Source organism: Pseudophryne corroboree, unplaced genomic scaffold, assembly GCF_028390025.1.
Source record: "Pseudophryne corroboree isolate aPseCor3 unplaced genomic scaffold, aPseCor3.hap2 scaffold_3128, whole genome shotgun sequence".
In the NCBI taxonomy this organism is placed as follows: Eukaryota; Metazoa; Chordata; class Amphibia; order Anura; family Myobatrachidae; genus Pseudophryne; species Pseudophryne corroboree.
In genome coordinates this window covers 1-26104 of record NW_026969807.1, presented here as the reverse complement: position 1 = coordinate 26104, position 26104 = coordinate 1, and the positions used below count along the sequence as shown (strand labels likewise).

Here is a 26104-nt window from a genome sequence, read left to right as displayed (position 1 = left end):
TAATGGATCTCTGCATTCTTATTGCATATTTTCTTAATTCCAAATATTTGACATACTTCTGATTTGATAAGTTTAAAAATTAGTTTAAACAAAGGACACCACTGAAGATGATGGAATTTATATGAATTTTAAATGAAGATTTGCAATACTCATACATTGAATGAAAATGGAGCTTCGAACAAAAGGAAAATAAACAATGTTAGCTCCCACGAGATATGAACTCAGATTACTAGATTCAAAGTCCAGGGTGCTAACAATTACTCCATGGAACCCTCACCTGAGCAATGGCATCTACTGAAGTGCACTCATCTTTTAAATGCAAAGAAAAGAAATTCAATACTTTATATATATTATTTCAAGTTTCTAATAAGCTCAGGGATGCAATAGGTATTATGTAGAATATTTGTCCAAAACCAATGATAATATATAAAAAGTAACCTATTTTTAAAGGAGAAGATAGATACTAGAAACCTAAATGCCTAGGACCAATTTCAGTTGGAGCATCACCCCTTATGTTATCCTAGCATTGAATTGACAGTTTTTCTGTATTTCCATATTTGCATATCAGCCACTTACAATTGTTTCAAGCTTTATAATAGAGGACTGCCTTTTTTATAGACCAAGGATGAAAGTCTCAGGTGAGTTAAGTCTGATAATGACATCATAATTTGTAAATTAAGCTATAGTATGATTACAGAGTGTAGACTGAATAAAAAGTGCTTTCCTATGGATTGAAGTTTGTATTTTCTTAAGCTTTGCATTCCAAAATGGGCTAGCATTCTTTATTTCCAATGGGCACATTAAGCTACTTCCCCAATATATATTTTTTTGTGCTAAAAGTTATTCATACACAACTTGGTAAAACATACTAAATTTAATACATAATGGATTACATCCTGGGATTATCTTTTTCAACAATCTGTAAATTTACAATTAAAAATTGTGTATTAGATTTTTTAGATTGATTTTGCTTAGATTTGCATATACTCCTAGTCTAAATTGTCTATTTTTATACTATTACTAGATGCCTTAATCTTTGTTATTATCCTATCTAATATTTATTTTTATTTTGTAATGTGGAAAGAAACTGGAGCATTTTTATGATACCCATGCTTCAAGTGACTCTATGGCTTAAGCTTTTTTTTGAAAAATGAAATGCTATAAAAACAAAATATGATCTGTGCTTTGAGGTACATTTGCCAGTTTTGTGTTTGCTGGCAGTAATTCCTGTGGCCGGTTAGAGCGTGGTGCTAATAACGCCAAGGTCACGGGTTCGATCCCCGTATGGGCCATTTGCTTTTCTTGATGGACAAGAATGGAATAAGCTCATCGGTGGAGTGCATGAATACTTGAAAACATCATAGACACATATATCACAAAATCTCTTCAAATACATATCAGAAGCCAGTGGGAGTGTCATCCTTTGGCTGATGAAGATTTTTCTCTACATGGCTCAGTGACTTTTGTCTCAAATCAAGCAATATGGCATAACTAAGATATGCAAGGGCAAATTAATCAGTTATTATATTGCTGCTCAAACATAGAGGGCACTAGGTGTTACTAGAAGAAGAAGAAGAAGAAGAAGATATGTGCTCCCCTCTCATTAGTGCACACTGAAGTAAAAACAAATGGAGAATTTCTAAAGACCAGAGCACAAGTAATGGATCTCTGCATTCTTATTGCATATTTTCTAATTTCCAAATATTTGACATACTTCTGATTTGATAAGTTTAAAAATGAGTTTAAACAAAGGACACCACTGAAGATGATGGAATTTATATGAATTTTAAATGAAGATTTGCAATACTCATACATTGAATGAAAATGGAGCTTTGAACAAAAGGAAAATAAACAATGTTAGCTCCCACGAGATATGAACTCAGATTACTAGATTCAAAGTCCAGGGTGCTAACAATTACACCATGGAACCCTCACCTGAGCAATGGCATCTACTGAAGTGCGCTCATCTTTTAAATGCAAAGAAAAGAAATTCAATACTTTATATATATTATTTCAAGTTTCTAATAAGCTCAGGGATGCAATAGGTATTATGTAGAATATTTGTCCAAACCCAATGATAATATATAAAAAGTAACCTATTTTTAAAGGAGAAGATAGATACTAGAAACCTAAATGCCTAGGACCAATTTCAGTTGGAGCATCACCCCTTATGTTATCCTAGCATTGAATTGACAGTTTTTCTGTATTTCCATATTTGCATATCAGCCACTTACAATTGTTTCAAGCTTTATAATAGAGGACTGCCTTTTTTATAGACCAAGGATGAAAGTCTCAGGTGAGTTAAGTCTGATAATGACATCATAATTTGTAAATTAAGCTATAGTATGATTACAGAGTGTAGACTGAATAAAAAGTGCTTTCCTATGGATTGAAGTTTGTATTTTCTTAAGCTTTGCATTCCAAAATGGGCTAGCATTCTTTATTTCCAATGGGCACATTAAGCTACTTCCCCAATATATATTTTTTTGTGCTAAAAGTTATTCATACACAACTTGGTAAAACATACTAAATTTAATACATAATGGATTACATCCTGGGATTATCTTTTTCAACAATCTGTAAATTTACAATTAAAAATTGTGTATTAGATTTTTTAGATTGATTTTGCTTAGATTTGCATATACTCCTAGTCTAAATTGTCTATTTTTATACTATTACTAGATGCCTTAATCTTTGTTATTATCCTATCTAATATTTATTTTTATTTTGTAATGTGGAAAGAAACTGGAGCATTTTTATGATACCCATGCTTCAAGTGACTCTATGGCTTAAGCTTTTTTTTGAAAAATGAAATGCTATAAAAACAAAATATGATCTGTGCTTTGAGGTAACTTTGCCAGTTTTGTGTTTGCTGGCAGTAATTCCTGTGGCCGGTTAGCTCAGTTGGTTAGAGCGTGGTGCTAATAACGCCAAGGTCACGGGTTCGATCCCCGTATGGGCCATTTGCTTTTCTTGATGGACAAGAATGGAATAAGCTCATCGGTGGAGTGCATGAATACTTGAAAACATCATAGACACATATATCACAAAATCTCTTCAAATACATATCAGAAGCCAGTGGGAGTGTCATCCTTTGGCTGATGAAGATTTTTCTCTACATGGCTCAGTGACTTTTGTCTCAAATCAAGCAATATGGCATAACTAAGATATGCAAGGGCAAATTAATCAGTTATTATATTGCTGCTCAAACATAGAGGGCACTAGGTGTTACTAGAAGAAGAAGAAGAAGAAGAAGATATGTGCTCCCCTCTCATTAGTGCACACTGAAGTAAAAACAAATGGAGAATTTCTAAAGACCAGAGCACAAGTAATGGATCTCTGCATTCTTATTGCATATTTTCTAATTTCCAAATATTTGACATACTTCTGATTTGATAAGTTTAAAAATGAGTTTAAACAAAGGACACCACTGAAGATGATGGAATTTATATGAATTTTAAATGAAGATTTGCAATACTCATACATTGAATGAAAATGGAGCTTTGAACAAAAGGAAAATAAACAATGTTAGCTCCCACGAGATATGAACTCAGATTACTAGATTCAAAGTCCAGGGTGCTAACAATTACACCATGGAACCCTCACCTGAGCAATGGCATCTACTGAAGTGCGCTCATCTTTTAAATGCAAAGAAAAGAAATTCAATACTTTATATATATTATTTCAAGTTTCTAATAAGCTCAGGGATGCAATAGGTATTATGTAGAATATTTGTCCAAACCCAATGATAATATATAAAAAGTAACCTATTTTTTAAAGGAGAAGATAGATACTAGAAACCTAAATGCCTAGGACCAATTTCAGTTGGAGCATCACCCCTTATGTTATCCTAGCATTGAATTGACAGTTTTTCTGTATTTCCATATTTGCATATCAGCCACTTACAATTGTTTCAAGCTTTATAACAGAGGACTGCCTTTTTTATAGACCAAGGATGAAAGTCTCTTGTGAGTTAAGTCTGATAATGACATCACAATTTGTAAATTAAGCTATAGTATGATTACAGAGTGTAGACTGAATAAAAAGTGCTTTCCTATGGATTGAAGTTTGTATTTTCTTAAGCTTTGCATTCCAAAATGGGCTAGCATTCTTTATTTCCAATGGGCACATTAAGCTACTTCCCCAATATATATTTTTTGTGTTAAAAGTTATTCATACACAACTTGGTAAAACATACTAAATTTAATACATAATGGATTACATCCTGGGATTATCTTTTTCAACAATCTGTAAATTTACAATTAAAAATTGTGTATTAGATTTTTTAGATTGATTTTGCTTAGATTTGCATATACTCCAAGTCTAAATTGTCTATTTTTATACTATTACTAGATGCCTTAATCTTTGTTATTATCCTATCTAATATTTATTTTTATTTTGTAATGTGGAAAGAAACTGGAGCATTTTTATGATACCCATGCTTCAAGTGACTCTATGGCTTAAGCTTTTTTTTGAAAAATGAAATGCTATAAAAACAAAATATGATCTGTGCTTTGAGGTACATTTGCCAGTTTTGTGTTTGCTTGCAGTAATATCTGTGGCCGGTTAGCTCAGTTGGTTAGAGCGTGGTGCTAATAACGTCAAGGTCACGGGTTCGATCCCCATATGGGCCATTTGCTTTTCTTGATGGACAAAAATGGAATAAGCTCATCGGTGGAGTGCATGAATACTTAAAAACATCATAGACACATATATCACAAAATTTCTTCAAATACATATCAAAAGCCAGTGGGAGTGTCATCCTTTGGCTGATGAAGATTTTTCTCTACATGGCTCAGTGACTTTTGTCTCAAATCAAGCAATATGGCATAACTAAGATATGCAAGGGCAAATTAATCAGTTATTATATTGCTGCTCAAACATAGAGGGCACTAGGTGTTACTAGAAGAAGAAGAAGATATGTGCTCCCCTCTCATTAGTGCACACTGAAGTAAAAAAAAATGGAGAATTTCTAAAGACCAGAGCACAAGTAATGGATCTCTGCATTCTTATTGCATATTTTCTTAATTCCAAATATTTGACATACTTCTGATTTGATAAGTTTAAAAATTAGTTTAAACAAAGGACACCACTGAAGATGATGGAATTTATATGAATTTTAAATGAAGATTTGCAATACTCATACATTGAATGAAAATGGAGCTTTGAACAAAAGGAAAATAAACAATGTTAGCTCCCACGAGATATGAACTCAGATTACTAGATTCAAAGTCCAGGGTGCTAACAATTACACCATGGAACCCTCACCTGAGCAATGGCATCTACTGAAGTGCACTCATCTTTTAAATGCAAAGAAAAGAAATTCAATACTTTATATATATTATTTCAAGTTTCTAATAAGCTCAGGGATGCAATAGGTATTATGTAGAATATTTGTCCAAACCCAATGATAATATATAAAAAGTAACCTATTTTTTAAAGGAGAAGATAGATACTAGAAACCTAAATGCCTAGGACCAATTTCAGTTGGAGCATCACCCCTTATGTTATCCTAGCATTGAATTGACAGTTTTTCTGTATTTCCATATTTGCATATCAGCCACTTACAATTGTTTCAAGCTTTATAACAGAGGACTGCCTTTTTTATAGACCAAGGATGAAAGTCTCTTGTGAGTTAAGTCTGATAATGACATCACAATTTGTAAATTAAGCTATAGTATGATTACAGAGTGTAGACTGAATAAAAAGTGCTTTCCTATGGATTGAAGTTTGTATTTTCTTAAGATTTGCATTCCAAAATGGGCTAGCATTCTTTATTTCCAATGGGCACATTAAGCTACTTCCCCAATATATATTTTTTTGTGTTAAAAGTTATTCATACACAACTTGGTAAAACATACTAAATTTAATACATAATGGATTACAACCTGGGATTATCTTTTTCAACAATCTGTAAATTTACAATTAAAAATTGTGTATTAGATTTTTTAGATTGATTTTGCTTAGATTTGCATATACTCCTAGTCTAAATTGTCTATTTTTATACTATTACTAGATGCCTTAATCTTTGTTATTATCCTATCTAATATTTATTTTTATTTTGTAATGTGGAAAGAAACTGGAGCATTTTTATGATACCCATGCTTCAAGTGACTCTATGGCTTAAGCTTTTTTTTGAAAAATGAAATGCTATAAAAACAAAATATGATCTGTGCTTTGAGGTACATTTGCCAGTTTTGTGTTTGCTTGCAGTGATATCTGTGGCCTGTTAGCTCAGTTGGTTAGAGCATGGTGCTAATAACGCCAAGGTCACGGATTCGATCCCCATATGGGCCATTTGCTTTTCTTGATGGACAAAAATGGAATAAGCTCATCGGTGGAGTGCATGAATACTTGAAAACATCATAGACACATATATCACAAAATTTCTTCAAATACATATCAAAAGCCAGTGGGAGTGTCATCCTTTGGCTGATGAAGATTTTTCTCTACATGGCTCAGTGACTTTTGTCTCAAATCAAGCAAAATGGCATAACTAAGATATGCAAGGGCAAATTAATCAGTTATTATATTGCTGCTCAAACATAGAGGGCACTAGGTGTTACTAGAAGAAGAAGAAGAAGATATGTGCTCCCCTCTCATTAGTGCACACTGAAGTAAAAACAAATGGAGAATTTCTAAAGACCAGAGCACAAGTAATGGATCTCTGCATTCTTATTGCATATTTTCTAATTTCCAAATATTTGACATACTTCTGATTTGATAAGTTTAAAAATGAGTTTAAACAAAGGACACCACTGAAGATGATGGAATTTATATGAATTTTAAATGAAGATTTGCAATACTCATACATTGAATGAAAATGGAGCTTTGAACAAAAGGAAAATAAACAATGTTAGCTCCCACAGATATGAACTCAGATTACTAGATTCAAAGTCCAGGGTGCTAACAATTACACCATGGAACCCTCACCTGAGCAATGGCATCTACTGAAGTGCGCTCATCTTTTAAATGCAAAGAAAAGAAATTCAATACTTTATATATATTATTTCAAGTTTCTAATAAGCTCAGGGATGCAATAGGTATTATGTAGAATATTTGTCCAAACCCAATGATAATATATAAAAAGTAACCTATTTTTTAAAGGAGAAGATAGATACTAGAAACCTAAATGCCTAGGACCAATTTCAGTTGGAGCATCACCCCTTATGTTATCCTAGCATTGAATTGACAGTTTTTCTGTATTTCCATATTTGCATATCAGCCACTTACAATTGTTTCAAGCTTTATAACAGAGGACTGCCTTTTTTATAGACCAAGGATGAAAGTCTCTTGTGAGTTAAGTCTGATAATGACATCACAATTTGTAAATTAAGCTATAGTATGATTACAGAGTGTAGACTGAATAAAAAGTGCTTTCCTATGGATTGAAGTTTGTATTTTCTTAAGCTTTGCATTCCAAAATGGGCTAGCATTCTTTATTTCCAATGGGCACATTAAGCTACTTCCACAATATATATTTTTTTGTGTTAAAAGTTATTCATACACAACTTGGTAAAACATACTAAATTTAATACATAATGGATTACATCCTGGGATTATCTTTTTCAACAATCTGTAAATTTACAATTAAAAATTGTGTATTAGATTTTTTAGATTGATTTTGCTTAGATTTGCATATACTCCTAGTCTAAATTGTCTATTTTTATACTATTACTAGATGCCTTAATCTTTGTTATTATCCTATCTAATATTTATTTTTATTTTGTAATATGGAAAGAAACGAGCATTTTTATGATACCCATGCTTCAAGTGACTCTATGGCTTAAGCTTTTTTTTTGAAAAATGAAATGCTATAAAAACAAAATATGATCTGTGCTTTGAGGTACATTTGCCAGTTTTGTGTTTGGTGGTGGTAATGTTTGTGGCCTGTTAGCTCAGTTGGTTAGAGCATAGTGCTAATAACCCCAAGGTCACGGGTTCGATCCCAGTATGGGCCATTTGCTTTTCTTGATGGACAAGAATGGAATAAGCTCATCGGTGGAGTGCATGAATACTTGAAAACATCATAGACACATATATCACAAAATCTCTTCAAATACATATCAGAAGCCAGTGGGAGTGTCATCCTTTGGCTGATGAAGATTTTTCTCTACATGGCTCAGTGACTTTTGTCTCAAATGAAGCAATATGGCATAACTAAGATATGCAAGGGCAAATACATTAGTTATTATATTGCTGCTCAAACATAGAGGGCACTAGGTGTTACTAGAAGAAGAAGAAGATATGTGCTCCCCTCTCATTAGTGCACACTGAAGTAAAAAAAATGGAGAATTTCTAAAGACCAGAGCACAAGTAATGGATCTCTGCATTCTTATTGCATCTTTTCTTATTGCCAAATATTTGACATACTTCTGATTTGATAAGTTTAAAAATGAGTTTAAACAAAGGACACCACTGAAGATGATGGAATTTATATGAATTTTAAATGAAGATTTGCAATACTCATACATTGAATGAAAATGGAGCTTTGAACAAAAGGAAAATAAACAATGTTAGCTCCCACGAGATATGAACTCAGATGACTAGATACAAAGTCCAGGGTGCTAACAATTACACCATGGAAACCTCACCTGAGCAATGGCATCTACTGAAGTGCGCTCATCTTTTAAATGCAAAGAAAAGAAATTCAATACTTTATATATATTATTTCAAGTTTCTAATAAGCTCAGGGATGCAATAGGTATTATGTAGAATATTTGTCCAAAACCAATGATAATATAAAAAAAGTAACCTATTTTTAAAGGAGAAGATAGATACTAGAAACCTAAATGCCTAGGACCAATTTCAGTTGGAGCATCACCCCTTATGTTATCCTAGCATTGAATTGACAGTTTTTCTGTATTTCCATATTTGCATATCAGCCACTTACAATTGTTTCAAGCTTTATAACAGAGGACTGCCTTTTTTATAGACCAAGGATGAAAGTCTCTTGTGAGTTAAGTCTGATAATGACATCATAATTTGTAAATTAAGCTATAGTATGATTACAGAGTGTAGACTGAATAAAAAGTGCTTTCCTATGGATTGAAGTTTGTATTTTCTTAAGCTTTGCATTCCAAAATGGGCTAGCATTCTTTATTTCCAATGGGCACATTAAGCTACTTCCCCAATATATATTTTTTTGTGTTAAAAGTTATTCATACACAACTTGGTAAAACATACTAAATTTAATACATAATGGATTACATCCTGGGATTATCTTTTTCAACAATCTGTAAATTTACAATTAAAAATTGTGTATTAGATTTTTTAGATTGATTTTGCTTAGATTTGCATATACTCCTAGTCTAAATTGTCTATTTTTATACTATTACTAGATGCCTTAATCTTTGTTATTATCCTATCTAATATTTATTTTTATTTTGTAATGTGGAAAGAAACTGGAGCATTTTTATGATACCCATGCTTCAAGTGACTCTATGGCTTAAGCTTTTTTTTGAAAAATGAAATGCTATAAAAACAAAATATGATCTGTGCTTTGAGGTACATTTGCCAGTTTTGTGTTTGCTTGCAGTAATATCCGTGGCCGGTTAGCTCAGTTGGTTAGAGCATGGTGCTAATAACGTCAAGGTCACGGGTTCGATCCCCATATGGGCCATTTGCTTTTCTTGATGGACAAAAATGGAATAAGCTCATCGGTGGAGTGCATGAATACTTAAAAACATCATAGACACATATATCACAAAATTTCTTCAAATACATATCAAAAGCCAGTGGGAGTGTCATCCTTTGGCTGATGAAGATTTTTCTCTACATGGCTCAGTGACTTTTGTCTCAAATCAAGCAATATGGCATAACTAAGATATGCAAGGGCAAATTAATCAGTTATTATATTGCTGCTCAAACATAGAGGGCACTAGGTGTTACTAGAAGAAGAAGAAGATATGTGCTCCCCTCTCATTAGTGCACACTGAAGTAAAAAAAAATGGAGAATTTCTAAAGACCAGAGCACAAGTAATGGATCTCTGCATTCTTATTGCATATTTTCTTAATTCCAAATATTTGACATACTTCTGATTTGATAAGTTTAAAAATTAGTTTAAACAAAGGACACCACTGAAGATGATGGAATTTATATGAATTTTAAATGAAGATTTGCAATACTCATACATTGAATGAAAATGGAGCTTTGAACAAAAGGAAAATAAACAATGTTAGCTCCCACGAGATATGAACTCAGATTACTAGATTCAAAGTCCAGGGTGCTAACAATTACACCATGGAACCCTCACCTGAGCAATGGCATCTACTGAAGTGCACTCATCTTTTAAATGCAAAGAAAAGAAATTCAATACTTTATATATATTATTTCAAGTTTCTAATAAGCTCAGGGATGCAATAGGTATTATGTAGAATATTTGTCCAAACCCAATGATAATATATAAAAAGTAACCTATTTTTTAAAGGAGAAGATAGATACTAGAAACCTAAATGCCTAGGACCAATTTCAGTTGGAGCATCACCCCTTATGTTATCCTAGCATTGAATTGACAGTTTTTCTGTATTTCCATATTTGCATATCAGCCACTTACAATTGTTTCAAGCTTTATAACAGAGGACTGCCTTTTTTATAGACCAAGGATGAAAGTCTCTTGTGAGTTAAGTCTGATAATGACATCACAATTTGTAAATTAAGCTATAGTATGATTACAGAGTGTAGACTGAATAAAAAGTGCTTTCCTATGGATTGAAGTTTGTATTTTCTTAAGATTTGCATTCCAAAATGGGCTAGCATTCTTTATTTCCAATGGGCACATTAAGCTACTTCCCCAATATATATATTTTTGTGTTAAAAGTTATTCATACACAACTTGGTAAAACATACTAAATTTAATACATAATGGATTACAACCTGGGATTATCTTTTTCAACAATCTGTAAATTTACAATTAAAAATTGTGTATTAGATTTTTTAGATTGATTTTGCTTAGATTTGCATATACTCCTAGTCTAAATTGTCTATTTTTATACTATTACTAGATGCCTTAATCTTTGTTATTATCCTATCTAATATTTATTTTTATTTTGTAATGTGGAAAGAAACTGGAGCATTTTTATGATACCCATGCTTCAAGTGACTCTATGGCTTAAGCTTTTTTTTGAAAAATGAAATGCTATAAAAACAAAATATGATCTGTGCTTTGAGGTACATTTGCCAGTTTTGTGTTTGCTGGCAGTGATATCTGTGGCCTGTTAGCTCAGTTGGTTAGAGCATGGTGCTAATAACGCCAAGGTCACGGGTTCGATCCCCATATGGGCCATTTGCTTTTCTTGATGGACAAAAATGGAATAAGCTCATCGGTGGAGTGCATGAATACTTGAAAACATCATAGACACATATATCACAAAATTTCTTCAAATACATATCAAAAGCCAGTGGGAGTGTCATCCTTTGGCTGATGAAGATTTTTCTCTACATGGCTCAGTGACTTTTGTCTCAAATCAAGCAATATGGCATAACTAAGATATGCAAGGGCAAATTAATCAGTTATTATATTGCTGCTCAAACATAGAGGGCACTAGGTGTTACTAGAAGAAGAAGAAGAAGATATGTGCTCCCCTCTCATTAGTGCACACTGAAGTAAAAACAAATGGAGAATTTCTAAAGACCAGAGCACAAGTAATGGATCTCTGCATTCTTATTGCATATTTTCTAATTTCCAAATATTTGACATACTTCTGATTTGATAAGTTTAAAAATGAGTTTAAACAAAGGACAACACTGAAGATGATGGAATTTATATGAATTTTAAATGAAGATTTGCAATACTCATACATTGAATGAAAATGGAGCTTTGAACAAAAGGAAAATAAACAATGTTAGCTCCCATGAGATATGAACTCAGATTACTAGATTCAAAGTCCAGGGTGCTAACAATTACACCATGGAACCCTCACCTGAGCAATGGCATCTACTGAAGTGCGCTCATCTTTTAAATGCAAAGAAAAGAAATTCAATACTTTATATATATTATTTCAAGTTTCTAATAAGCTCAGGGATGCAATAGGTATTATGTAGAATATTTGTCCAAACCCAATGATAATATATAAAAAGTAACCTATTTTTTAAAGGAGAAGATAGATACTAGAAACCTAAATGCCTAGGACCAATTTCAGTTGGAGCATCACCCCTTATGTTATCCTAGCATTGAATTGACAGTTTTTCTGTATTTCCATATTTGCATATCAGCCACTTACAATTGTTTCAAGCTTTATAACAGAGGACTGCCTTTTTTATAGATCAAGGATGAAAGTCTCTTGTGAGTTAAGTCTGATAATGACATCACAATTTGTAAATTAAGCTATAGTATGATTACAGAGTGTAGACTGAATAAAAAGTGCTTTCCTATGGATTGAAGTTTGTATTTTCTTAAGCTTTGCATTCCAAAATGGGCTAGCATTCTTTATTTCCAATGGGCACATTAAGCTACTTCCCCAATATATATTTTTTTGTGTTAAAAGTTATTCATACACAACTTGGTAAAACATACTAAATTTAATACATAATGGATTACATCCTGGGATTATCTTTTTCAACAATCTGTAAATTTACAATTAAAAATTGTGTATTAGATTTTTTAGATTGATTTTGCTTAGATTTGCATATACTCCTAGTCTAAATTGTCTATTGTTATACTATTACTAGATGCCTTAATCTTTGTTATTATCCTATCTAATATTTATTTTTATTTTGTAATGTGGAAAGAAACTGGAGCATTTTTATGATACCCATGCTTCAAGTGACTCTATGGCTTAAGCTTTTTTTTTGAAAAATGAAATGCTATAAAAACAAAATATGATCTGTGCTTTGAGGTACATTTGCCAGTTTTGTGTTTGGTGGGGGTAATATCTGTGGCCTGTTAGCTCAGTTGGTTAGAGCATAGTGCTAATAACCCAAAGGTCATGGGTTTGATCCCTGTATGGGCCATTTGCTTTTCTTGATGGACAAGAATGGAATAAGCTCATCGGTGGAGTGCATGAATACTTGAAAACATCATAGACACATATATCACAAAATCTCTTCAAATACATATCAGAAGCCAGTGGGAGTGTCATCCTTTGGCTGATGAAGATTTTTCTCTACATAGCTCAGTGACTTTTGTCTCAAATGAAGCAATATGGCATAACTAAGATATGCAAGGGCAAATAAATTAGTTATTATATTGCTGCTCAAACATAGAGGGCACTAGGTGTTACTAGAAGAAGAAGAAGATATGTGCTCCCCTCTCATTAGTGCACACTGAAGTAAAAAAAATGGAGAATTTCTAAAGACCAGAGCACAAGTAATGGATCTCTGCATTCTTATTGCATCTTTTCTTATTTCCAAATATTTGACATACTTCTGATTTGATAAGTTTAAAAATGAGTTTAAACAAAGGACACCACTGAAGATGATGGAATTTATATGAATTTTAAATGAAGATTTGCAATACTCATACATTGAATGAAAATGGAGCTTTGAACAAAAGGAAAATAAACAATGTTAGCTCCCACGAGATATGAACTCAGATGACTAGATTCAAAGTCCAGGGTGCTAACAATTACACCATGGAACCCTCACCTGAGCAATGGCATCTACTGAAGTGCGCTCATCTTTTAAATGCAAAGAAAAGAAATTCAATACTTTATATATATTATTTCAAGTTTCTAATAAGCTCAGGGATGCAATAGGTATTATGTAGAATATTTGTCCAAAACCAATGATAATATATAAAAAGTAACCTATTTTTTAAAGAAGATAGATACTAGAAACCTAAATGCCTAGGACCAATTTCAGTTGGAGCATCACCCCTTATGTTATCCTAGCATTGAATTGACAGTTTTTCTGTATTTCCATATTTGCATATCAGCCACTTACAATTGTTTCAAGCTTTATAACAGAGGACTGCCTTTTTTATAGACCAAGGATGAAAGTCTCTTGTGAGTTAAGTCTGATAATGACATCACAATTTGTAAATTAAGCTATAGTATGATTACAGAGTGTAGACTGAATAAAAAGTGCTTTCCTATGGATTGAAGTTTGTATTTTCTTAAGATTTGCATTCCAAAATGGGCTAGCATTCTTTATTTCCAATGGGCACATTAAGCTACTTCCCCAATATATATTTTTTTGTGCTAAAAGTTATTCGTACACAACTTGGTAAAACATACTAAATTTAATACATAATGGATTACATCCTGGGATTATCTTTTTCAACAATCTGTAAATTTACAATTAAAAATTGTGTATTAGATTTTTTAGATTGATTTTGCTTAGATTTGCATATACTCCTAGTCTAAATTGTCTATTTTTATACTATTACTAGATGCCTTAATCTTTGTTATTATCCTATCTAATATTTATTTTTATTTTGTAATGTGGAAAGAAACTGGAGCATTTTTATGATACCCATGCTTCAAGTGACTCTATGGCTTAAGCTTTTTTTTGAAAAATGAAATGCTATAAAAACAAAATATGATCTGTGCTTTGAGGTACATTTGCCAGTTTTGTGTTTGCTGGCAGTAATATCTGTGGCCTGTTAGCTCAGTTGGTTAGAGCGTGGTGCGAATAATGCCAAGGTCATGGGTGCGATCCCCGTATGGGCCATTTGCTTTTCTTGATGGACAAGAATGGAATAAGCTCATCGGTGGAGTGCATGAATACTTGAAAACATCATAGACACATATATCACAAAATCTCTTCAAATACATATCAGAAGCCAGTGGGAGTGTCATCCTTTGGCTGATGAAGATTTTTCTCTACATGGCTCAGTGACTTTTGTCTCAAATCAAGCAATATGGCATAACTAAGATATGCTAGGGCAAATAAATTAGTTATTATATTGCTACTCAAACATAGAGGGCACTAGGTGTTACTAGAAGAAGAAGAAGATATGTGCTCCCCTCTCATTAGTGCACACTGAAGTAAAAAAAATGGAGAATTTCTAAAGACCAGAGCACAAGTAATGGAACTCTGCATTCTTATTGCATCTTTTCTTATTTCCAAATATTTGACATACTTCTGATTTGATAAGTTTAAAAATGAGTTTAAACAAAGGACACCACTGAAGATGATGGAATTTATATGAATTTTAAATGAAGATTTGCAATACTCATACATTGAATGAAAATGGAGCTTTGAACAAAAGGAAAATAAACAATGTTAGCTCCCATGAGATATGAACTCAGATGACTAGATTCAAAGTCCAAGGTGCTAACAATTACACCATGGAACCCTCACCTGAGCAATGGCATCTACTGAAGTGCTCTCATCTTTTAAATGCAAAGAAAAGAAATTCAATACTTTATATATATTATTTCAAGTTTCTAATAAGCTCAGGGATGCAATAGGTATTATGTAGAATATTTGTCCAAAACCAATGATAATATATAAAAAGTAACCTATTTTTAAAGGAGAAGATAGATACTAGAAACCTAAATGCCTAGGACCAATTTCAGTTGGAGCATCACCCCTTATGTTATCCTAGCATTGAATTGACAGTTTTTCTGTATTTCCATATTTGCATATCAGCCACTTACAATTGTTTCAAGCTTTATAACAGAGGACTGCCTTTTTTATAGACCAAGGATGAAAGTCTCTTGTGAGTTAAGTCTGATAATGACATCATAATTTGTAAATTAAGCTATAGTATGATTACAGAGTGTAGACTGAATAAAAAGTGCTTTCCTATGGATTGAAGTTTGTATTTTCTTAAGCTTTGCATTCCAAAATGGGCTAGCATTCTTTATTTCCAATGGGCACATTAAGCTACTTCCCCAATATATATTTTTTTGTGTTAAAAGTTATTCATACACAACTTGGTAAAACATACTAAATTTAATACATAATGGATTACATCCTGGGATTATCTTTTTCAACAATCTGTAAATTTACAATTAAAAATTGTGTATTAGATTTTTTAGATTGATTTTGCTTAGATTTGCATATACTCCTAGTCTAAATTGTCTATTTTTATACTATTACTAGATGCCTTAATCTTTGTTATTATCCTATCTAATATTTATTTTTATTTTGTAATGTGGAAAGAAACTGGAGCATTTTTATGATACCCATGCTTCAAGTGACTCTATGGCTTAAGCTTTTTTTGAAAAATGAAATGCTATAAAAACAAAATATGATCTGTGCTTTGAGGTACATTTGCCAGTTTTGTGTTTGCTGGCAGTGATATCTGTGGCCTGTTAGCTCAGTTGGTTAGAGCATGGTGCTAATAACACCAAGATCATGGGTTCGATCCCCGTATGGGCCATTTGCTTTTCTTGATGGACAAGAATGGAATAAGCTCATCGGTGGAGTGCATGAATACTTGAAAACATCATAGACACATATATCACAAAATCTCTTCAAATACATATCAGAAGCCAGTGGGAGTGTCATCCTTTGGCTGATGAAGATTTTTCTCTACATGGCTCAGTGACTTTTGTCTCAAATCAAGCAATATGGCATAACTAAGATATGCAAGGGCAAATTAATCAGTTATTATATTTCTGCTCAAACATAGAGGGCACTAGGTGTTACTAGAAGAAGAAGAAGATATGTGCTCCCCTCTCATTAGTGCACACTGAAGTAAAAAAAAATGGAGAATTTCTAAAGACCAGAGCACAAGTAATGGATCTCTGCATTCTTATTGCATATTTTCTAATTTCCAAATATTTGACATACTTCTGATTTGATAAGTTTAAAAATGAGTTTAAACAAAGGACACCACTGAAGATGATGGAATTTATATGAATTTTAAATGAAGATTTGCAATACTCATACATTGAATGAAAATGGAGCTTTGAACTAAAGGAAAATAAACAATGTTAGCTCCCACGAGATATGAACTCAGATTACTAGATTCAAAGTCCAGGGTGCTAACAATTACACCATGGAACCCTCACCTGAGCAATGGCATCTACTGAAGTGCGCTCTTCTTTTAAATGCAAAGAAAAGAAATTCAATACTTTATATATATTATTTCAAGTTTCTAATAAGCTCAGGGATGCAATAGGTATTATGTAGAATATTTGTCCAAACCCAATGATAATATATAAAAAGTAACCTATTTTTTAAAGGAGAAGATAGATACTAGAAACCTAAATGCCTAGGACCAATTTCAGTTGGAGCATCACCCCTTATGTTATCCTAGCATTGAATTGACAGTTTTTCTGTATTTCCATATTTGCATATCAGCCACTTACAATTGTTTCAAGCTTTATAACAGAGGACTGCCTTTTTTATAGACCAAGGATGAAAGTCTCTTGTGAGTTAAGTCTGATAATGACATCACAATTTGTAAATTAAGCTATAGTATGATTACAGAGTGTAGACTGAATAAAAAGTGCTTTCCTATGGATTGAAGTTTGTATTTTCTTAAGCTTTGCATTCCAAAATGGGCTAGCATTCTTTATTTCCAATGGGCACATTAAGCTACTTCCCCAATATATATTTTTTTGTGTTAAAAGTTATTCATACACAACTTGGTAAAACATACTAAATTTAATACATAATGGCTTACATCCTGGGATTATCTTTTTCAACAATCTGTAAATTTACAATTAAAAATTGTGTATTAGATTTTTTAGATTGATTTTGCTTAGATTTGCATATACTCCTAGTCTAAATTGTCTATTTTTATACTATTACTAGATGCCTTAATCTTTGTTATTATCCTATCTAATATTTATTTTTATTTTGTAATGTGGAAAGAAACTAGAGCATTTTTATGATACCCATGCTTCAAGTGACTCTATGGCTTAAGCTTTTTTTTGAAAAATGAAATGCTATAAAAACAAAATATGATCTGTGCTTTGAGGTACATTTGCCAGTTTTGTGGTTGCTTGCAGTAATATCTGTGGCCGGTTAGCTCAGTTGGTTAGAGCGTGGTGCTAATAACGCCAAGGTCACGGGTTCTATCCCCATATGGGCCATTTGCTTTTCTTGATGGACAAAAATGGAATAAGCTCATCGGTGGAGTGCATGAATACTTGAAAACATCATAGACACATATATCACAAAATTTCTTCAAATACATATCAAAAGCCAGTGGGAGTGTCATCCTTTGGCTGATGAAGATTTTTCTCTACATGGCTCAGTGACTTTTGTCTCAAATCAAGCAATATGGCATAACTAAGATATGCAAGGGCAAATTAATCAGTTATTATATTGCTGCTCAAACATAGAGGGCACTAGGTGTTACTAGAAGAAGAAGAAGATATGTGCTCCCCTCTCATTAGTGCACACTGAAGTAAAAAAAATGGAGAATTTCTAAAGACCAGAGCACAAGTAATGGATCTCTGCATTCTTATTGCATATTTTCTTAATTCCAAATATTTGACATACTTCTGATTTGATAAGTTTAAAAATTAGTTTAAACAAAGGACACCACTGAAGATGATGGAATTTATATGAATTTTAAATGAAGATTTGCAATACTCATACATTGAATGAAAATGGAGCTTTGAACAAAAGGAAAATAAACAATGTTAGCTCCCACGAGATATGAACTCAGATTACTAGATTCAAAGTCCAGGGTGCTAACAATTACACCATGGAACCCTCACCTGAGCAATGGCATCTACTGAAGTGCACTCATCTTTTAAATGCAAAGAAAAGAAATTCAATACTTTATATATATTATTTCAAGTTTCTAATAAGCTCAGGGATGCAATAGGTATTATGTAGAATATTTGTCCAAACCCAATGATGATATATAAAAAGTAACCTATTTTTTAAAGGAGAAGATAGATACTAGAAACCTAAATGCCTAGGACCAATTTCAGTTGGAGCATCACCCCTTATGTTATCCTAGCATTGAATTGACAGTTTTTCTGTATTTCCATATTTGCATATCAGCCACTTACAATTGTTTCAAGCTTTATAACAGAGGACTGCCTTTTTTATAGACCAAGGATGAAAGTCTCTTGTGAGTTAAGTCTGATAATGACATCACAATTTGTAAATTAAGCTATAGTATGATTACAGAGTGTAGACTGAATAAAAAGTGCTTTCCTATGGATTGAAGTTTGTATTTTCTTAAGATTTGCATTCCAAAATGGGCTAGCATTCTTTATTTCCAATGGGCACATTAAGCTACTTCCCCAATATATATTTTTTTGTGCTAAAAGTTATTCATACACTACTTGGTAAAACATACTAAATTTAATACATAATGGATTACATCCTGGGATTATCTTTTTCAACAATCTGTAAATTTACAATTAAAAATTGTGTATTAGATTTTTTAGATTGATTTTGCTTAGATTTGCATATACTCCTAGTCTAAATTGTCTATTTTTATACTATTACTAGATGCCTTAATCTTTGTTATTATCCTATCTAATATTTATTTTTATTTTGTAATGTGGAAAGAAACTGGAGCATTTTTATGATACCCATGCTTCAAGTGACTCTATGGCTTAAGCTTTTTTTTGAAAAATGAAATGCTATAAAAACAAAATATGATTTGTGCTTTGAGGTACATTTGCCAGTTTTGTGTTTGCTGGCAGTAATATCTGTGGCCGGTTAGCTGAGTTGGTTAGAGCGTGGTGCTAATAACGCCAAGGTCACGGGTTCGATCCCTGTATGGGCCATTTGCTTTTTTGATGGACAAGAATGGAATAAGCTCATCGGTGGAGTGCATGAATACTTGAAAACATCATAGACACATATATCACAAAATCTCTTCAAATACATATCAGAAGCCAGTGGGAGTGTCATCCTTTGGCTGATGAAGATTTTTCTCTACATGGCTCAGTGACTTTTGTCTCAAATCAAGCAATATGGCATAACTAAGATATGCAAGGGCAAATTAATCAGTTATTATATTGCGGCTCAAACATAGAGGGCACTAGGTGTTACTAGAAGAAGAAAAGGGTATGTGCTCCCCTCTCATTAGTGCACACTGAAGTAAAAAAAATGGAGAATTTCTAAAGACCAGAGCACAAGTAATGGATCTCTGCATTCTTATTGCATCTTTTCTTATTGCCAAATATTTGACATACTTCTGATTTGATAAGTTTAAAAATGAGTTTAAACAAAGGACACCACTGAAGATGATGGAATTTATATGAATTTTAAATGAAGATTTGCAATACTCATACATTGAATTAAAATGGAGCTTTGAACAAAAGGAAAATAAACAATGTTAGCTCCCACGAGATATGAACTCAGATGACTAGATTCAAAGTCCAGGGTGCTAACAATTACACCATGGAACCCTCACCTGAGCAATGGCATCTACTGAAGTGCGCTCATCTTTTAAATGCAAAGAAAATAAATTCAATACTTTATATATATTATTTCAAGTTTCTAATAAGCTCAGGGATGCAATAGGTATTATGTAGAATATTTGTCCAAAACCAATGATAATATATAAAAAGTAACCTATTTTTAAAGGAGAAGATAGATACTAGAAACCTAAATGCCTAGGACCAATTTCAGTTGGAGCATCACCCCTTATGTTATCCTAGCATTGAATTGACAGTTTTTCTGTATTTCCATATTTGCATATCAGCCACTTACAATTGTTTCAAGCTTTATAACAGAGGACTGCCTTTTTTATAGATCAAGGATGAAAGTCTCTTGTGAGTTAAGTCTGATAATGACATCACAATTTGTAAATTAAGCTATAGTATGATTACAGAGTGTAGACTGAATAAAAAGTGCTTTCATATGGATTGAAGTTTGTATTTTCTTAAGCTTTGCATTCCAAAATGGGCTAGCATTCTTTATTTACAATGGGCACATTAAGCTACTTCCCCAATATATATATTTTTGTGTTAAAAGTTATTCATACACAACTTGGTAAAACATACTAAATTTAATACATAATGGATTACATCCTGGGATTATCTTTTTCAACAATCTGTAAATTTACAATTAAAAATTGTGTATTAGATTTTTTAGATTGATTTTGCTTAGATTTGCATATACTCCTAGTCTAAATTGTCTATTTTTATACTATTACTAGATGCCTTAATCTTTGTTATTATCCTATCTAATATTTATTTTTATTTTGTAATGTGGAAAGAAACTAGAGCATTTTTATGATACCCATGCTTCAAGTGACTCTATGGCTTAAGCTTTTTTTTGAAAAATGAAATGCTATAAAAACAAAATATGATCTGTGCTTTGAGGTACATTTGCCAGTTTTGTGGTTGCTTGCAGTAATATCTGTGGCCGGTTAGCTCAGTTGGTTAGAGCGTGGTGCTAATAACGCCAAGGTCACGGGTTCTATCCCCATATGGGCCATTTGCTTTTCTTGATGGACAAAAATGGAATAAGCTCATCGGTGGAGTGCATGAATACTTGAAAAAATCATAGACACATATATCACAAAATTTCTTCAAATACATATCAAAAGCCAGTGGGAGTGTCATCCTTTGGCTGATGAAGATTTTTCTCTACATGGCTCAGTGACTTTTGTCTCAAATCAAGCAATATGGCATAACTAAGATATGCAAGGGCAAATTAATCAGTTATTATATTGCTGCTCAAACATAGAGGGCACTAGGTGTTACTAGAAGAAGAAGAAGATATGTGCTCCCCTCTCATTAGTGCACACTGAAGTAAAAAAAATGGAGAATTTCTAAAGACCAGAGCACAAGTAATGGATCTCTGCATTCTTATTGCATATTTTCTTAATTCCAAATATTTGACATACTTCTGATTTGATAAGTTTAAAAATTAGTTTAAACAAAGGACACCACTGAAGATGATGGAATTTATATGAATTTTAAATGAAGATTTGCAATACTCATACATTGAATGAAAATGGAGCTTTGAACAAAAGGAAAATAAACAATGTTAGCTCCCACGAGATATGAACTCAGATTACTAGATTCAAAGTCCAGGGTGCTAACAATTACACCATGGAACCCCCACCTGAGCAATGGCATCTACTGAAGTGCACTCATCTTTTAAATGCAAAGAAAAGAAATTCAATACTTTATATATATTATTTCAAGTTTCTAATAAGCTCAGGGATGCAATAGGTATTATGTAGAATATTTGTCCAAACCCAATGATGATATATAAAAAGTAACCTATTTTTTAAAGGAGAAGATAGATACTAGAAACCTAAATGCCTAGGACCAATTTCAGTTGGAGCATCACCCCTTATGTTATCCTAGCATTGAATTGACAGTTTTTCTGTATTTCCATATTTGCATATCAGCCACTTACAATTGTTTCAAGCTTTATAACAGAGGACTGCCTTTTTTATAGACCAAGGATGAAAGTCTCTTGTGAGTTAAGTCTGATAATGACATCACAATTTGTAAATTAAGCTATAGTATGATTACAGAGTGTAGACTGAATAAAAAGTGCTTTCCTATGGATTGAAGTTTGTATTTTCTTAAGATTTGCATTCCAAAATGGGCTAGCATTCTTTATTTCCAATGGGCACATTAAGCTACTTCCCCAATATATATTTTTTTGTGCTAAAAGTTATTCATACACAACTTGGTAAAACATACTAAATTTAATACATAATGGATTACATCCTGGGATTATCTTTTTCAACAATCTGTAAATTTACAATTAAAAATTGTGTATTAGATTTTTTAGATTGATTTTGCTTAGATTTGCATATACTCCTAGTCTAAATTGTCTATTTTTATACTATTACTAGATGCCTTAATCTTTGTTATTATCCTATCTAATATTTATTTTTATTTTGTAATGTGGAAAGAAACTGGAGCATTTTTATGATACCCATGCTTCAAGTGACTCTATGGCTTAAGCTTTTTTTTGAAAAATGAAATGCTATAAAAACAAAATATGATTTGTGCTTTGAGGTACATTTGCCAGTTTTGTGTTTGCTGGCAGTAATATCTGTGGCCGGTTAGCTGAGTTGGTTAGAGCGTGGTGCTAATAACGCCAAGGTCACGGGTTCGATCCCTGTATGGGCCATTTGCTTTTTTGATGGACAAGAATGGAATAAGCTCATCGGTGGAGTGCATGAATACTTGAAAACATCATAGACACATATATCACAAAATCTCTTCAAATACATATCAGAAGCCAGTGGGAGTGTCATCCTTTGGCTGATGAAGATTTTTCTCTACATGGCTCAGTGACTTTTGTCTCAAATCAAGCAATATGGCATAACTAAGATATGCAAGGGCAAATTAATCAGTTATTATATTGCGGCTCAAACATAGAGGGCACTAGGTGTTACTAGAAGAAGAAAAGGGTATGTGCTCCCCTCTCATTAGTGCACACTGAAGTAAAAAAAATGGAGAATTTCTAAAGACCAGAGCACAAGTAATGGATCTCTGCATTCTTATTGCATCTTTTCTTATTTCCAAATATTTGACATACTTCTGATTTGATAAGTTTAAAAATGAGTTTAAACAAAGGACACCACTGAAGATGATGGAATTTATATGAATTTTAAATGAAGATTTGCAATACTCATACATTGAATTAAAATGGAGCTTTGAACAAAAGGAAAATAAGCAATGTTAGCTCCCACGAGATATGAACTCAGATGACTAGATTCAAAGTCCAGGGTGCTAACAATTACACCATGGAACCCTCACCTGAGCAATGGCATCTACTGAAGTGCGCTCATCTTTTAAATGCAAAGAAAATAAATTCAATACTTTATATATATTATTTCAAGTTTCTAATAAGCTCAGGGATGCAATAGGTATTATGTAGAATATTTGTCCAAAACCAATGATAATATATAAAAAGTAACCGATTTTTAAAGGAGAAGATAGATACTAGAAACCTAAATGCCTAGGACCAATTTCAGTTGGAGCATCACCCCTTATGTTATCCTAGCATTGAATTGACAGTTTTTCTGTATTTCCATATTTGCATATCAGCCACTTACAATTGTTTCAAGCTTTATAACAGAGGACTGCCTTTTTTATAGACCAAGGATGAAAGTCTCTTGTGAGTTAAGTCTGATAATGACATCACAATTTGTAAATTAAGCTATAGTATGATTACAGAGTGTAGACTGAATAAAAAGTGCTTTCTTATGAATTGAAGTTTGCATTTTCGTAAGCTTTGCATTCCAAAATGGGCTAGCATTCTTTATTTCCAATGGGCACATTAAGCTACTTCCCCAATATATATTTTTTTGTGTTAAAAGTTATTCATACACAACTTGGTAAAACATACTAAATTTAATACATAATGGATTACATCCTGGGATTATCTTTTTCAACAATCTGTAAATTTACAATTAAAAATTGTGTATTAGATTTTTTAGATTGATGTTGCTTAGATTTGCATATACTCCTAGTCTAAATTGTCTATTTTTATACTATTACTAGATGCCTTAATCTTTGTTATTATCCTATCTAATATTTATTTTTATTTTGTAATGTGGAAAGAAACTGGAGCAATTTTATGATACCCATGCTTCAAGTGACTCTATGGCTTAAGCTTTTTTTTGAAAAATGAAATGCTATAAAAACAAAATATGATCTGTGCTTTGAGGTACTTTTGCCAGTTTTGTGTTTGCTTGCAGTAATATCTGTGGCCGGTTAGCTCAGTTGGTTAGAGCGTGGTGCTAATAATGTCAAGGTCACGGGTTCGATCCCTGTATGGGCCATTTGCTTTTCTTGATGGACAAGAATGGAATAAGCTCATCGGTGGAGTGCATGAATACTTGAAAACATCATAGACACATATATCACAAAATCTCTTCAAATACATATCAGAAGCCAGTGGGAGTGTCATCCTTTGGCTGATGAAGATTTTTCTCTACATGGCTCAGTGACTTTTGTCTCAAATCAAGCAATATGGCATAACTAAGATATGCAAGGGCAAATTAATCAGTTATTATATTGCTGCTCAAACATAGAGGGCACTAGGTGTTACTAGAAGAAGAAGAAGAAGATATGTGCTCCCCTCTCATTAGTGCACACTGAAGTAAAAAAAATGGAGAATTTCTAAAGACCAGAGCACAAGTAATGGATCTCTGCATTCTTATTGCATATTTTCTTATTTCCAAATATTTGACATACTTCTGATTTGATAAGTTTAAAAATGAGTTTAAACAAAGGACACCACTGAAGATGATGGAATTTATATGAATTTTAAATGAAGATTTGCAATACTCATACATTGAATGAAAATGGAGCTTTGAACAAAAGGAAAATAAACAATGTTAGCTCCCATGAGATATGAACTCAGATGACTAGATTCAAAGTCCAAGGTGCTAACAATTACACCATGGAACCCTCACCTGAGCAATGGCATCTACTGAAGTGCGCTCATCTTTTAAATGCAAAGAAAAGAAATTCAATACTTTATATATATTATTTCAAGTTTCTAATAAGCTCAGGGATGCAATAGGTATTATGTAGAATATTTGTCCAAACCCAATGATAATATATAAAAAGTAACCTATTTTTTAAAGGAGAAGATAGATACTAGAAACCTAAATGCCTAGGACCAATTTCAGTTGGAGCATCACCCCTTATGTTATCCTAGCATTGAATTGACAGTTTTTCTGTATTTCCATATTTGCATATCAGCCACTTACAATTGTTTCAAGCTTTATAACAGAGGACTGCCTTTTTTATAGACCAAGGGTGAAAGTCTCTTGTGAGTTAAGTCTGATAATGACATCATAATTTGTAAATTAAGCTATAGTATGATTACAGAGTGTAGACTGAATAAAAAGTGCTTTCCTATGGATTGAAGTTTGTATTTTCTTAAGCTTTGCATTCCAAAATGGGCTAGCATTCTTTATTTCCAATGGGCACATTAAGCTACTTCCCCAATATATATTTTTTTGTGTTAAAAGTTATTCATACACAACATGGTAAAACATACTAAATTTAATACATAATGGATTACATCCTGGGATTATCTTTTTCAACAATCTGTAAATTTACAATTAAAAATTGTGTATTAGATTTTTTAGATTGATTTTGCTTAGATTTGCATATACTCCTAGTCTAAATTGTCTATTTTTATACTATTACTAGATGCCTTAATCTTTGTTATTATCCTATCTAATATTTATTTTTATTTTGTAATGTGGAAAGAAACTGGAGCATTTTTATGATACCCATGCTTCAAGTGACTCTATGGCTTAAGCTTTTTTTTGAAAAATGAAATGCTATAAAA

General features: G+C 32.5%; 13 non-coding genes across 13 annotated transcripts; all 13 read left to right on the top strand.

The window, feature by feature from the left end:
• Positions 1-2889: 2889 nt before the first annotated feature.
• On the top strand, positions 2890-2963 carry TRNAI-AAU (transfer RNA isoleucine (anticodon AAU)). The gene has a single exon. It is a non-coding gene; the product is annotated as a tRNA-Ile (tRNA).
• A 1597-nt stretch (positions 2964-4560) lies between these two features.
• On the top strand, positions 4561-4634 carry TRNAI-AAU (transfer RNA isoleucine (anticodon AAU)). Its single transcript has one exon. It is a non-coding gene; the product is annotated as a tRNA-Ile (tRNA).
• A 1589-nt stretch (positions 4635-6223) lies between these two features.
• On the top strand, positions 6224-6297 carry TRNAI-AAU (transfer RNA isoleucine (anticodon AAU)). Its single transcript has one exon. It is a non-coding gene; the product is annotated as a tRNA-Ile (tRNA).
• A 1590-nt stretch (positions 6298-7887) lies between these two features.
• Positions 7888-7961, top strand: TRNAI-AAU (transfer RNA isoleucine (anticodon AAU)). The gene has a single exon. It is a non-coding gene; the product is annotated as a tRNA-Ile (tRNA).
• A 1587-nt stretch (positions 7962-9548) lies between these two features.
• On the top strand, positions 9549-9622 carry TRNAI-AAU (transfer RNA isoleucine (anticodon AAU)). Its single transcript has one exon. It is a non-coding gene; the product is annotated as a tRNA-Ile (tRNA).
• Positions 9623-11211: 1589 nt separating this feature from the next.
• On the top strand, positions 11212-11285 carry TRNAI-AAU (transfer RNA isoleucine (anticodon AAU)). The gene has a single exon. It is a non-coding gene; the product is annotated as a tRNA-Ile (tRNA).
• Positions 11286-14537: 3252 nt separating this feature from the next.
• Positions 14538-14611, top strand: TRNAI-AAU (transfer RNA isoleucine (anticodon AAU)). Its single transcript has one exon. It is a non-coding gene; the product is annotated as a tRNA-Ile (tRNA).
• Positions 14612-16197: 1586 nt separating this feature from the next.
• On the top strand, positions 16198-16271 carry TRNAI-AAU (transfer RNA isoleucine (anticodon AAU)). The gene has a single exon. It is a non-coding gene; the product is annotated as a tRNA-Ile (tRNA).
• A 1589-nt stretch (positions 16272-17860) lies between these two features.
• Positions 17861-17934, top strand: TRNAI-AAU (transfer RNA isoleucine (anticodon AAU)). The gene has a single exon. It is a non-coding gene; the product is annotated as a tRNA-Ile (tRNA).
• Positions 17935-19522: 1588 nt separating this feature from the next.
• Positions 19523-19596, top strand: TRNAI-AAU (transfer RNA isoleucine (anticodon AAU)). Its single transcript has one exon. It is a non-coding gene; the product is annotated as a tRNA-Ile (tRNA).
• A 1586-nt stretch (positions 19597-21182) lies between these two features.
• On the top strand, positions 21183-21256 carry TRNAI-AAU (transfer RNA isoleucine (anticodon AAU)). The gene has a single exon. It is a non-coding gene; the product is annotated as a tRNA-Ile (tRNA).
• A 1588-nt stretch (positions 21257-22844) lies between these two features.
• On the top strand, positions 22845-22918 carry TRNAI-AAU (transfer RNA isoleucine (anticodon AAU)). Its single transcript has one exon. It is a non-coding gene; the product is annotated as a tRNA-Ile (tRNA).
• A 1586-nt stretch (positions 22919-24504) lies between these two features.
• On the top strand, positions 24505-24578 carry TRNAI-AAU (transfer RNA isoleucine (anticodon AAU)). Its single transcript has one exon. It is a non-coding gene; the product is annotated as a tRNA-Ile (tRNA).
• The last annotated feature ends 1526 nt before the right edge of the window (positions 24579-26104 follow it).